This window comes from Mustela nivalis, assembly GCF_964662115.1.
Source record: "Mustela nivalis genome assembly, chromosome: 13".
Taxonomy (NCBI): Eukaryota; Metazoa; Chordata; class Mammalia; order Carnivora; family Mustelidae; genus Mustela; species Mustela nivalis.
The window spans coordinates 29022628-29034986 of record NC_139032.1 but is presented as its reverse complement, the minus strand read 5'-3'; the positions used below and the strand labels follow the sequence as shown (position 1 = coordinate 29034986).

Genomic DNA, 12359 nt, shown 5'->3' with positions numbered 1-12359 from the left:
AGATCTTCACAGTCTCCATTACCTTTTCAACTTGAATACACAACTGAACATAGGTAATTGGGACCCATGTTAAAATTAATTAGAAGATTAAAAAGTAAGGTTAAACAGTTTATTTTTCTTTGAGACTTTCCTATATACACTTAAGGAAACAGAATAAACCTGGCAAATGATACAGAACAACACCAACAGGGAAATGTGTTTTTAAAGTGTTAGCCATAAGCCGGTTAAATGTTGCAAATACTGCATAACATTAACGATTTACCAAGAAGTGTGAAAAACATGACTTCCTTAAATTATTGTAAGAACATGACGAAACACAACATAATCATTGTATTTCCAAAACCTAAAACACTCTCTTTATTAAAAAAGCCTTTAGCCATGTTCACAATCAGAATGATTTGTCACGAACAACAGCCAAAGTCCTTGGGCACACCTGTGCTCCAATGTGACCCCTAAAGAATCCTGTATCTGTCCACATACTGAGTGTGGTTGCAGACTGAGCACAAAAATCGTTTAGTGTCATTTGCCACTAGAGAACAATGGATGGGATGGATGCGATTGCTTTTTAAAGCATAGCTTCTGTGACAATATGTTGTCTTTTGGCATGCCTTTGGTAGGATGAAAGTCCGCCTTTGCGGTTTGGTGAGAACAATTCATTTCTCCTTTGAGGTGCTAGATCATATACACCAAGACAGATCAAATCCTTATGAAAAAATGGTCATCACTTTTTACTGAGGTAACCAATTAATCTTTTTCTTGGAAATCCTCATATTTAAGTATAGAAATAAAGTAATAAAATATCATTTGTTAATCAGCATTGGAGGATTTAGCCATCACAACATATTCCTTAATAAAGCTACTTATTATTCCTTACCAAATATAGTATAACATATTGATCAAATAGATCAGCATCCACAAAAAATAATTCACATAAGAATCAAGTAAAAATGTCAAGGCTTTTAATGCCACCTACTTACTTCCTATTTTGCAATGACAGCACTTGTGATATAATAAAAAAACCTACATTAGCTTGTATCTGTAGATTAAGATTTTTTTTTCAATGCTTTATAAAAGAGGTAGGAGTTAGTGCCCAGTCTTTCTGGGTGAATAACACAAGGTAAGCTCATTAAGTAAAGTAAAAAACAAAAAACAAAAAACGTTCCACTGAAGTACGGATTTATTGAACACAGGAGAAAGCAGTCAAAGGCGTATTCTACAAGTATTTATGGTCTGGCTTACCGAGTCCACTGTAATTACTTCTCAATCAACACTGTACATACATATAATTACAGTTTAAAAACAAATACGAAACAATAAGGAACAAAAGAGAAGACAATGGGGCTCGGGGAAAGCAAGGGAAAAGAATAGCTCTAAGAGGTTGAAGACTTAAGGATATGTTGACACTTCTGCCAAAATGCAGACTTCATAATGAGATCCCCAAATACAAAAGAAATACCCTGAAAATAGGTCACACAGCACATAACCAGGGCCTTTTGGAAAGTATTATATTTAGAGGTAAAGGACCACAAAATCAGATCAAGAGAATATAGAAAAAGAAACAAAAAAGAACTTCTCACCTAAAAAAAAAAAGTACTAGAAAAACTAAACTGGATAAATTCCACACCTTTAAAACATTACAGAAGGGAGGTACAAGATCTGGGAATTGATAACGTTAGAAAAAGAGCTGAGAAACACTGAATGGATAGAGTAAGGAAACAAGCATTCAGAAAATCTTAGTTCTGTTCTCACTTCAGAAACTCAGGCTGTTCGTCAGCTGCTTCCCCAGCTTGCTCCATCACTATCTGCTGGCTATTTTCCCTCTCCCAAAATTACCTACTCAGTGCCAACAACCTTTGCCTTCACTCCACTCAGCAAACTAATGGCCCGTTCTTGACATTTTCATTACTTGGAACAGCTCCATCACTGAAATACTTCATTTCCATAATCTAATATCAGAGTATGCCCTCCTGTTCTTCCTACTCTTTCTCTTGCTTACTCACCAACTCTTACTACATTGGAACTCCAGTCCCTCGACTTTTCCATTATCTTCAATGCATCTGCTCCCTCTGGCCCTAGGGCAGAAGTTCCAGTTGGGGGATGATTTTGCCCCTCAGAGGACATTTCGCAATGTCTGGAGACATTTTTGATGGTCTCCAAGGGAGGGGTTGCCTACTGGCATCTGGTAGGTAGAGGCCAAGGACGGTAAACATCTACCATGCACAGAGCAGCCCCTATGAGGGAGAATTATAATGTTTCTTAAGTTGAGAATCTCTCTGCGGCCTTCTTTGGATAACGTGATTCATTTCTTCAATCACTCAGAACATTTTAACCTCAATTCTCTTGCTCTTTCATCCTTCTGACACCTGTTCTATAAAACCTAACTTTCAACAAATGGAACCACACAAGTTTTCTACTTCTAAACTCAGTGTACTGAGCTCATTAAAGCTTAAAAAAAAAAAAAAAAAAAGTTAAATAAATATCACATGACCATGAAAAAGGCAGACACTACATATTCACAGATTCCAACCTCAACAGGACCCCCCGCATTACCAGGCAGGCAACCTTTCGTGTCTCTCTCTAGTTGCCCTCTTAACTCCTGTTCTTTCCCCTCAGTGACTATTCTGAACTTCTACCCCTCCCTTCAATCCTCACCTCACCAAATCAACACTCAATATCAGCAAATTTACCTGCTTAAGAAATCTTGCCACCATCAGACAAGAACTTGCACATATTCCCTCCCCATTCTTAAACTTACCATATCTCTCCCCACCCTTCCTTGAGCCAGCCCTCCCAGGAAGGTGCAGTGGGTATCCTTCCTGTCCCAGCACTCCCTGATCGTGGCCTGTGCTCTATCATCTTCCACTGACATCTGGGACCCTGCTTCACCCATCCCCTAAATTCCTTCTCTCAACTTCTTCCTCTTTCTCAGCCCTTTTCACCTCAGTAATAAGTGATTATTCCAATTTCTTCTTACAGGGAAAAAACACAACTGAACAAAAACCCTTCCTTACTTCCACATCTTTCTCTAACTCTTCTCTCTCCCCACACAGCCAAATTCCTTGCAAGAATTGTCTTCCTTCCCTATCCCTGTCATTCCATCTCCCTCCCAGGCCACTGCACACCCCTCCCATGCCACGAAAACTCCACAGTGGAAGCAAATGACTCCCTATGTATCAACTTCAGCAGATTCTTCCAGTCCTAAATTTCAGAGTATGAACATACATGACCATACCCTCCTTAAAATTCTCTCTGCTTTTGATATTTGTGATACCACTCCATCTCCTCCTACTGATTTGGTGCTTCCTTCTCCCCCTTCCTAGATGCTGATGTGCCCCCCAGCTCTAGCTTCAATTTTTCTAACATGTCAATGAAATCCATCCTCTGGTCACTTTGAACGCATACACCAATCCCAACCTCTTCTAAGTTTTCCTAATGAACAACACCACCATCTTCTCCGGTACCCAGATACCTCAGATTTCTTACTCTCACCCACTAAGGAACAATTGCAAAGCCCTACTGACTTAACCTATGTATCACTTGGATCCATCATATTGGTTCATTCTCTTGGTGACCTAGCCAATTCCGGGCATTTCCTCTCACCTAAAACATATAGAATATTAAGTACCTAAGAGTAAAAAAAGGGAGTCTCCTCTTACAAATAGGATGCTACACAAACACAATGAGGTATGATTCAAAATAACACAGAATGCTGGATTTCTTTTTTTAAAAATGGATTGTTTGAATATAAGCAAATCATTTAATCATCACAGGCTTCAGATTCCCGACTGCTGAGTGAAGGGTATGAGAGAAATACCTAAGGCCCCTTTGTATCCTCAACATTCATTCTATAGTTCAATTTCTGCCAGACATTACTCAGACAGTTCACACCTCCAAATATGCACCATGCTTGCTAAACACACAAAATATCATGAGTGCAAAAGAAATAGGCTGAGATGTCTCTCCTTTGCTGCCAAAACTATCAAGCATATCCCAATTCCCATCAGTTTCAGAAACTAAACCTTCAATTGCAAGTGTCAAAGAAATAAAATGTAAGCAAAGGAAAAAGCCAAGAAAAAAATGAGAGTGAAATTGATTATGTATCTAAAAATGCTATCTCAAGATAATTTCTTCAGGAATCAAACAATACAGAGTAATGAGTTAGCAACAAAATAAATGTGCCATAAACTATTCTGACAGTCAGAAACAGGATTATAAACAAAAAGCTCTTTTTACCCACAGAAAAAGGATGTGGGAATTGTACAATATCTAAAGTCAAACACCAACACGATATGCAATATGAGATCTTAAAATATTTCAGGCTCTGCTTTTTCAAAGACAGGCTCTCAGAGAAAGAGAAAGAAATATGAACTAAGCTGTGAAAATGCAGTTTGAATGCCATTCAAATGTTATCGCCCCAACCAAATGAGAAGCACCTGTCACCCTTTTGACAATTTGAGTTCAGATGTTCTTCCACTGCCAACTAAGCTCGGAAGCAATGTTTTATTTTTAAAACAGTATAAAAAAGAGAGGGTAGAGGAAGAATGTGGCAGGCAAAACAATTTACATTGCAAAATTGATACTGAGCCAAGTGTCAACATCAAACATTGGATAAATCAACTCTTGAAGCCACCCAGCCTGGGGTCAGATCCGAATTTCACCACCCACCAGCCTTGTAAATTTAACAATTCAATTAATTTAAGTTCTCTGTGCCTAGTTTTTTCATTTGTAAAAGAGAACGGTGATAGTACCTACTTCACAGGTAAAGTGCTTGGAATAATGTCTGGCACAGTGTAAACACTATTGAAATACCAGGTGATGTTATCATGATTATTATTTTCCTTACTATATGGAGACTAAGTATTAGGTGAGAAGAACAATCACACTGTAATACAGGCTCAAGCTCCAGTTTAACACTGTTACCAGGTATTTTGTTCACTGTTCAATAACATTATTTCAACTGATATTTCCATCCCCATCCTCTAGAAGTTCACAAATCAAATCACCAAGTTTTAAGTTCATACCATATGAAGTGAGTATACAGAAGCATAATTCAATATGCGTTGGAAGTATAGCATATGCTATATATATGCAATGGAATGTTATTCAGCCATAAAGAGGAACGAAGCAAAGCAATCTGGGCAGTCAAATACAATAAAAGCTCTGAGAAAATCACTGTATCACAACACAGGACAGTAAGTAATATTTAGAATGACTGCTTTGAGATATAAGAAAAGGTTAAAATATGTCAGTATACTTAGTATTTAAGAAGGCAAGGAATTGTTTAGGGCATTTAAAATTTTTCCATCCAAAACGATCGGTATGATTTTCATTTCTAAAAGGGTAAAACTTTCAACAATACAGAATTACCCATTCCCTGAGGGGTCTAAAAAGGGTTGTACTGAGCAATCATGCTTGCCTCTTATCTCAATCTTAAAGATTAGGATAGTGTGTGTGTGGGTGGGGAGGATCATAAATTAAGCTTTCTGGGTGTTCTAATTCCAGGTATGTAAGAACTTTAGTAAACTGAAGATATTACAAATCATTTAGAGTGATCAGTGAATAAACTCATCACTTAGACTGATGAGAGAATAAACTCAGAGAATTATGTGTGACTATTGTGAAAAGCCTAGAATTTGATCATTTATAGTACAGTTATTTTTAAAAAAAGAAAGAAAAGGTATAGGCACTGAAGTCATATGCAGACCTGAACTTAAAGCCTCCACCATTCAGTAACTATGAGTTTTTGGCAAGTTATCTTCACATACCTGAGCCTCAGTTTTCTTCTCTGTAAATTGAGGATAAAGATTCCTAACTCACAAGACTGTTGTGTGAGCTAAGAAGAAAACATATGCAAAGTTTCAAACATAATCCCTAAGATACAGAAGATGGTTAACAATGAGTGACTATTATTCCCTAATCTTACTCTACTTTGTCCCCCTAATATTAGAAGAATCTAATCTTGCCAATTAGCAAGTCATTAGCAGGCTTCTCAAAATTATATGAAGATAGGCTCTATTCAAAAATGGAACACAAAATACAAAAAAATACAAAACCAAACCTTCAATGGACCAAAGATTTCAGAATCCTCCCTTTCCTCCCATATTGATCCTGGTTGGTTTTGTAATAACCCATACCCCTTTATCAACAAGATGAATTTTTTGCTGTTCTGCTACCCTGGTTGGTTTTGTAATACCTACATTCCTTTATCAACAAGATGAATTTTTTTTTTTTCTGTCTAAACATTCCTAGTGGGGTTCTGTTGCTTATTTATTTTGATGGCTAACTTTTTGCAAAGGCACTTGTTACCACTACTTGAAAGCCAGGAACAAGGAACATTTTAATGAAATGCTGTAGCAGTTCCATCCATCTCAACAGCTGACTGGATCCCATGTGTATCATTTATTATTACAATAGATTTTCACATTACTACGCCACTTCCTTACTCAACAAATACATGCGTTAAGAAGCAAAACTCCGCCAGTACGAATGCTCTTTGGGGACACCAAAACTCAAAGCTTGGTGTACTCAGTAAGGATCTTAGGAGCGGGGAAGTAGACAGCTGCGGGGGCAGGGAAGGCGTTGGGTTTCACTCCAACTGGAATTGAAGAGAATCGTAAACTGTATCTCCTTAAACAAGTCTTGTGGGGCAAGAACCGGAGAGGGGTGGGCAAAGTGGGCCTGGAGGCAAGAGAGCAAAAAAGAGGCAACTGCAGGCTGAAGAATGGTCTGTGCTACGGGGAAAGGAAAGTCAGTGTCCATCGGCACCGGGAGTGCTGAGGCGGAAAGAAGTGGCCGCTCAGCCGAAGTCCCCAGGATGGGGTCAGCCTCAGCAGTCTGGGAGGACTGAGAGGGAAAGGGGACCCCACCGAAGGAAGATGAGGACTGAAGAGGGTTCCCGGTCGCCTTCAATGGGAAACTGCTGTGCTGGCCGCCATCAAGACGCCAGAGAAGACGAAGACATGGACCCAACAGGGAGCGTACGGGTTACCTGTCTTAGCCGCCTGCCCACCGGTCTCCACTTCCGCAGACTCCGGGTTACCAAGGGCTACCCGGGCCGCGCCTAGTGACGTCATCCAAGCGCGCCTGGACCGCCGTCGGTCCGGCCCGCCCCCTCCGGAAGAGCTGGGCGGAGTCGCCCGGGAGAAGTCTGCGCAAACGCGGAGCTGCGGCAGGCGAGCGTGGTCTGACGGGCGCGGTTTGGGTTTGCTTTGTAGGATTACCTTTTTACCGGGTTATTTCTAACTGCAAAATCTTATAGGCATTTAAGAAAAAAAAAAATTACTGAATTAACAGTAGTGCACTTTTTATTCCTTATTTTACCCTGTACGTGGTATATATGACTGTAGTGTGCATATGCATTCCACAATTTATTAAAGTCCTATTGTGTGCCCGGCAAGCAGTGTTAACGGAAGGAGGGGGGCGGTGTACAGCAGTGAACAAAACAGTTATCTTCTGGAGATTACTTTCTAGTTAAGAAAGTAAACGGTGAATAACTCAACAAATCTACATGCGTTCCCAGAGATCAGAAGTGTGTGGAAGGAGAAAAGTTGCTCAGAAACTAAAGGAAGGAGGCTGCCCCATTAGTTTGAGATGTTAAGGAAGTAACTATTGAAGAGGCTTGTTGAACTGAGAAGTCAGCTCTTGACAGAGCTGAAGGAAGAACAACAAAGAGAAGGATCGACATGTTCGAAAGCTATGGGAAGGGTATAAGAGAAAGTGAGAAAGGAGCCTAGGGAAAGAACAGAAGATGAGATCAACAAGGCAAGTAGAGCCCTGATCTTGTAGAGCTTTTCTGCGTCATCATAAACGGCATGGGTTTCATCTGGACTGTAATGGGTAGCCAGTGAAGAGTTAGACATGCAAGTGACAGGATCTGTTTTTGTAAAACCGCCCTAGATGTCGTGTATACAATGGACTATTGGGAGACAAAGGATGCAAAGAGAGCAAGTTGCTTTTGCACTGATGCTGTAAGAAATGATGGAGAGAAATGAATTTAAAGAATAATTTGGAGCTAGAGATGACAGACTTGGAGATGGATTATGTAAGGCAATAAAGGAAAGGAAAGATGTCAAAATTACTCCTCAATTTGGGGCCTAGAAAAAAACCAGATAATGCAGCTGAAACAATTTCTAATGTTTTGCAAGATTTGCTTCTTCTTCCTTCCACCCCAATCCCTTTGCCTCTTTGTTACCAAGCCCTCTTGGTTCTTTTCTTACCTCTCAGTTTTCGAGGGGATCCTCTTTCTTTCCCTTTTCCTTAACTCTTTCTTCCTTGATCTTGTTATGCTACATCAAGCTGGAACCCCAAAAGCCTAGACCCTCAGGCACTGAACACAAAAGAGTGAAGCTCATGATTAGAGACTATGGAGAACTGGAGTTCATGGTCCCTACTCAGCTCTGGAAGATTTTTGCCAACCAAGAGTGCTGGCTTGGTGCTGTCAGAACCTCATTTTCAAAGATAAATCAATATTTACATAAAATTTCTTAAATTTTAAATGTCGGTCACTAATTTGAACTTTGTCAAACTTTTATTTTAGACCAAACAAAACACATCTGCACGCCCCAAGCTTGCCTCCGTGGAGGGTATTTTCCCTGCACAGTGACTTCATCCACTTTCATGTGACTACCACCAGTAACTTGATAACTCCCAATTCTGCCTCTCCACCCAAACCTTTTCAAAATTTCCTATTGAAATACTCAAACTTCACCTGATGTCCAGCTGGCATCTCAGGTTTGACATTTAAAACTGTACTCATCAGAGACTCTTAACTATAGGAACAAACTGAGGGTTGCCAGAGGGGAGATAGGTGGGGAGATGGGGTAACTGGGTGACAGACACGAAAGAGGGCACATGATGTAATGAGCACTGGCTGTTGTATGCAACTGATTAACCCCTGAATTTTCACCTCTGAAAGTAATAATACAGTATATGTTAATTAAATTGAATTTAAATAAATAAAACTGAACTCATCATCTGCCCCCACCCTCAAACCTAACCCACTCATTTATTCTCTGTTTCAGTTAACAGTATCAACATCCACCCAGGCACCCAAGCCTGAAATCCAGAATGATCCCTGGCTCATCTCTCTCCCTTATCTCACAGTCCAACCAAACACGTCCTGACCTTGATCTCCTCAATATTTATCACATTTGCCCATTATCTCCATTTTTTTTATCACCTTCATTCTTTTTTTTTTTTTAATCACCTCCATTCTTAACTAACCACTGCCTTTGATGAAGCATTTGTATCTCTCTCTAGGAAAGCCACATAACCTTTCTGCAGCTCAGCTTTTTCACTTGTAAAATGAGAGAATTGAGCTAGTTGATTTCTAAGATCTGTTCCATTTGTAAAATTATGTTTTCTAAAGCCACCAAACATACCATAGTTACTCTCTCGAATTTGGGGGTGGGGGGGTTCTTGCATGGCTGTTTTAATACCAAGGATACTGTGACTAGATTCACAGAAAAAACTGGACTTGATAAAAAATAATCAATACAAAATGAAATTAGCAATGGCTCAAACTAGGCACAGTTTTGCTATAGAATAAAAAATGAGAAAGAACTACTGGTCGGTAACATTGAAAACTGGAAAATTTGAGAAAAACAGACATGGTGAACTTGTTATTTATTAAAAGCTGATGGGAAAACCAAATTTGCTTGACAAAATAAAACTTACAAGGTTTGTGCACACACACAAAAAAAATTGGTCTTGGTTAATTAACCACAAAAGAAAGCTCATAATATCAGAAGCTCTAATGGCTTTAATTTTTCATGAAGAAAAAAGTAACACTGAATTATAGCTTCAGTGTGAAGTTTTTATGTGGAAAAACTGGAACTGATTCCAGTGAAAATAATTTTAGTAAAATGGAAAAGCAAGTAACCATTTAACTATAATATAAAATCAAACATGACATTTCATTGGCATAATGAAATTTGCTTTTCTTATTATTTCATTTTCTTTTTTTCTTTAAGATTTTATTTGTTGATTTGACAGAGAGAGAGAGAACACAAGCAGGAGGAGTGGCAGGGAGATGGAGAGGGAGAAGCGGGCTTCCCGGCTGAGCAGACAGCCTGATGTGGGGCTGGATCCCAGGACTCGGGGATCATGACCTGAGATGAAGGCAGGTGCCCCATGCTTTTTTTTTTTTTTTTTAAAGAATTTAATATATATTTTAAAGATTTCAAGTAGAATTTTAGAAAAGCCTGGATTTGAAGTTAAGAGTATGGTGATTTCTGATATTAACAGTTATTGAAAGTTAGTTTACATGCAAGAATTTTCTCATTTTGATGATAAATGGGTAAAAAGAACTTGGAAAACTGGAAAAGTACGCACTTGAAACTCTACATATGGCAATTAACCAGCCACTCAAGCAAAGACAACAACACTTGGTAAGAGCTATCTTGTTTTTCTGAGTTATTCATGCATTACTGATCACGTTCATACTTTAGCTGACACTTTATATTGTTATGTTTGTTTCTCTTAAGGATAAAGATCCCCTTCCATTGTCTTTTTCTCTTGCCACTTGTTTCTCAGTTATTTGGATAATAATGAAAAACATGTTTTTTTTTAAAGGAATAGATTTCTAGGATTTGCTCTGGCTTATGTCAAATATGGTGTATGTTCTGTGAAGACTTTTTGCACAACAGTTAAAACTATAATTATTTGAGTGCCATCTTTCCTACAGGGGAGATGCTTTGGTTTAAATCTGAAATATTAAAAATTCCTGATACTTTTACATCAGTTTCTTGTATCACAAAAACAGAAAAATTTAAGTCATTTTCTATTCCTTGTTCACAAAACAGCAATATCATACATGTTTTCTTTCAAATACAATTTTGCAAATATCGACACTTTCACTCTTTATAGAAATACAGATTAAAAATGAAAATTTAAATTTAAAGAATTTAAAGCTCATTGCTTTTTTTTATTTTAAGATTTTATTTATTTCTTTGAGAGAGAGTAAGAGAGAGCACAAGCAGGAGGAAAGGCAGAGGGAGAGGGAGAGGGACAAGGAGACTCCCCACCAAGTGTGGAGCCAAATGTGAGGCTCAATCCTAGGACACCTTGATCTTGATGTGTGAAGTCAGATGCTTAACTGCCTGAGCCATCCAGGCACTCCACTGCTGTTTTTTTTTAAACTCCCTGTCTCTAATTATACACCTGTAGCTTCAGCCTTTAGACATTTTTAAATATACTATTTGTCTATCAGTGGAAAAGAATCCCTCAGCTTGTAAATCAGAAATATCCAGGCCAGCAAATTGAAGGTAAAGTCTACCTGACCCCTGCTTTTGGTTTACCTTAACTTGTATGTTACTTCTTAAGGATAAATGTCAAAGGTGTATCAAAGATAATTTCTTAAAGAAATTTTTCACAGAAGGAAAGTGTTTTGATTGGGTCCAAGAGTGTTTGGGAATTTTATTTCTAATGCTGCCATCATACATTTAAAAAATAGTTTTCTAAGGGGCACCTGGGTGGCTTAGTTGGTTGAGCATCTGACTCTTGTTTTCAGCTCAGGTCATGATCTCAGGGTGGTGGGATCAAGCCCCCTGTTGGGCTCTATGCTAAGTGTGGAGTCTGCTGGAGATTGTCTCTCTCTCTCCCTCTGCTCTTCCCCACCCCCACATGAGGCATGTGCTCTTTCTCTTAAAAAAAAATTCTAGAAAAACTGTTTTTTAATGAAAATGGTTGATGTAGGTATAATTTTGATTTAAATGTTTATGTTCATATACACAAAATCATCACACCACAGAATCAAAATGACAGAGTCAACATCTTATATTTACTCAGTAACTCCTGAAAATCTTTAGCTTGTCTTTCACTTCTAAAACTCTTACTTGTGAGTATTTATTTATTCATGCCACAAGCAGAGGTATTTCCTAAGTTCTGGGGTAACTGGAGTGCATACATGAGATATGCTTTAATTAATGACTGTTTTTCCCCTTTTTGCTGTCAGCCCATGAAATCTGCTCATATCCCCACTGAGATTTAGCATATTGGAACATTTTCAAGAGCCTTTCTGAGTTGACTGAGGTTAACTATGTATGATAGAGGAGGGGAAGACAGAGACTACTGGTTACCCCCAATATCCAGTCTCTTTTCTTCATACTAATAGAATCCTCACATTTTATTTATTTTTATTTATTTATTTTTTAAAAGATTTTATTTATTTGACAGAAAGAGATCACAAGTAGGCAGAGAGGCAGGCAGAGAAAGGAGAAAGCAGGCTCCTCGCTGAGCAGAGAGCCCAACACAGGGCTCGATCACAGGACCCTGGGATCATGACCTGAGCCAAAGGCAGAGGCTTTAACCCACTAAGCCACCCAGGCATGCCCCAAGTTTTATTTTTTTAAAGATTTTAT

General features: G+C 38.7%; 1 protein-coding gene across 13 annotated transcripts in view; it reads right to left on the bottom strand.

Moving 5' to 3' along the window:
- Positions 1-7094, bottom strand: part of AOPEP (aminopeptidase O (putative)) — a 333405-nt gene extending 326311 nt beyond the window's left edge. For 3 of the 13 annotated variants that reach the window (XM_082697215.1, XM_082697214.1, XM_082697216.1), the window contains exon 1: positions 6989-7094. The gene's annotated coding sequence lies outside the window, so the exon portion shown is untranslated. The remainder of the gene's footprint in view (positions 1-6988) is intronic. The other 10 variants (XM_082697218.1, XM_082697221.1, XM_082697220.1 and 7 more) reach the window with 6 other exon arrangements.
- Between the last annotated feature and the right edge of the window lie 5265 nt (positions 7095-12359).